The following is a 2,861-nucleotide window of genomic DNA, read 5'->3' as shown; positions in this document are numbered from 1 at the left end:
AGGCAGGAAGACAGTGGGGCAAGGCAAGACAGTGGGCAGACCAACACAGTGGGCAGGCATACAAGTGGAGGCAGGCAACATAGATACCAATAATGTAACCCCAACACAGGATGGGTGTGTTTGGGGTAGTACGATTATTGTATGCTACAGGCAGCACAGCAGGAACAGCAACACAGTGCGGCAGGCAACACAGTGGGGCAGACAAGCACAGTGGGGCAGGCAACAGCTAGTGGGCAGGCAACACAGGGGCCGACAAACACAGTATATATATATATAGGAATGAATATATTTCAATTTTATATAGATTGAGGCTACAATATGATAGTAAACCTTTCTTTCACTTCTATTTAAATAGTTCAGACTTTAAACTTGAACTTAACGTAAACTTGAATACTTGACAGGGTATAAACCTGTTACACACATACGTACGCACGAACACGTGCACCCACACACGCGAGGGCCCGTATGTATACAGGGAATTACATGCTTTCTTGTCAAATTCTATCACCGTAAGCGAGAGATACAGGCACTGAAGGAGCAGACACACCTAAACTACGACAAAACTTAAACGTTTGCTTAATAGTTTAGTTTTCGCAGTAGACGATAGCAACCATGGTCATTGCCAGAAGACACTCATGATAATCTATCGGCTGTTCATAATTATGCCAGGTTAGTTCATTCGTACTATAGGCATTCTCATCTGACAGCGCTGATATATATATATAATTAGCTATGTCGCTGGCTGCTACTTGCTTTATAAGTATAATATTATTACTATTGTTGTTATTAATATTATTATCATATGCGATTAACTTATTGCTAGCAATCGAACGGTATACTCGACAACTTCATACAGAAGATTACAATTGTTGTGAATTCACGCACGGACGCAAAAATTCATTCCTATATTAGTTAGTTTTCTCTTAATTATCAACGGCTATAAAGGCGCTCTTCCTTCATCTCTTCCCACGACACCAGACGACACCGCTTCACATCACACGCATCAACAACGACATCGCGCTTCTCCATCACGACTCGATCGGCCATCTTTATCAGCAAAGTCGCCTAACTTTCAAAATCAATTCGACTTAGATGGGCAGGGCACACAGGTTTACGCCGCAAGGAGCGAGCAAAGTTATCTGATACTTAGGGCAGACAAATTCAATCTTAGTTGGGAAGTTTTAAGCTTAGACGCTTAATAAACAAACCTTAATAAAACGCTTGCGCACCTTGAGGCTTAACATTTGGGAGCCAGGGCCGCTCATTTTTTTACGATGGAGCAATTGACAAACTCGAACATTACTTGACAAAACCGTAGTTGGCACGGATCGGAATAAAAAATACGATGTTCTCGAAATATATCGCAATTTTCCGCCGTTGTAAGCGAGTGAACTGTGTCACAGACAAATGAAGACCTTCCGTCTGGTCTGGAATCGTTAGGCAGAATGCATGCGAGTACAATGTGAATGATACATTATTTAGAAGGACGGCGGGAACATTTTGAGTTCGAGTGAACGTGCGGAGATTTATCACAAGCAATTAAAGGCACGCGTCTTAATTTATAGTGTCGGTTATATGTGAAGGAACGCCTGCGTGAATGGCCACCAACCCGTATGCCCACGTGTGCGTGTTGTATGGTAAATATTGCTGTAGTACTCGTCTGCTCCTGTTTCTACGTACGAAGCGCCAAACTTTGCCCGTCTGTGAAGCGTAAACGGAGTAAAACGAATATTATCCAAATGAAAACTTTCAAAGTGTGTCGTGTATAATTGTTAAGCAAAATGAGTTCTTTTCTATTGCCAGAAACACGCGAAATATTCAAGGATTTGTTGTATGCATAAGTTGCGTACGGACGCTCTCTTGCACACACGTATACGCGCGCGCACGCACACACTCATATATATACATATATCGCAACTATAATTACGTTGATTACAGCTGAATAAACCTATTCAGGTTGATCAACCGAAATATATTCTATTGGGAATTGAGATAAAACAATGTATTAATTATTTACTTTCTATACAGCGGGTCGATATGCAGCACATGCAGCCGGGTTTCTGTATATACGAAATAGGATGCAGTGTAGATAATATCAAGAGTAGATAAATAAAATAGTGTTATTTATCTACTCTTGATAATATTATATAAGCCTCGTCTACACGACGAACCTTAACTCGAGTTAAGCTAACTCGAGTTAAGCTAACTCGAGTTAAGCGTTAACTCGAGTTAGCGATTATGTAGCGTCTACACGACAACACCCGATAGCGATTATTACCGATTTATTATGCATGCGTGCGTGCGTGTGTAAACGTGTGTATGTAAACGTGCGTGCGTGTGTGCGTGCGTGCGTGTGTGTGTGTGTGCGTGCGTGTGCACGTATACGTGCGTGCGTGTGCACGTACACGTGCGTGCGTGCGTGCGTGCGTGCGTGCGTGTGTACCTACACGTGCGCGCATGCGTGCGTGTGCACGTACACTTGCGTGCATGCGTGCGTGTGGGCGTGCACGTGCATGCATGCGTGAGTGCGTGCGTGTGCACGTACATGTGCGTGCATGCGTGCGTGCGTGCATGTGCACGTACACGTGCGTGCGTGCGCGTGTGTATAGGTACACGTTCGTGCGTGCGTGTGCACGTACACGTGCGTGCATGCGTGCGTGCGTGCATGTGCACGTACACGTGCGTGCGTGCGCGTGTGTATAGGTACACGTTCGTGCGTGCGTGTGCACGTACACGTGCGTGCATGCGTGCGTGCGTGCGTGCGTGCGTCCGTGTGTGTGCACGTACACGCGCGTGCGTGTGTGCGCGCGTGTGCATGTGCACGTAGACGTGCGTGCGTGCGTGCGTGCGTGCGTGCGTGC

This window comes from Priapulus caudatus, unplaced genomic scaffold, assembly GCF_000485595.1.
Source record: "Priapulus caudatus unplaced genomic scaffold, Priapulus_caudatus-5.0.1 Scaffold3, whole genome shotgun sequence".
NCBI lineage: Eukaryota > Metazoa > Priapulida > Priapulimorpha > Priapulimorphida > Priapulidae > Priapulus > Priapulus caudatus.
Note: the sequence above shows the minus strand (reverse complement) of the source record.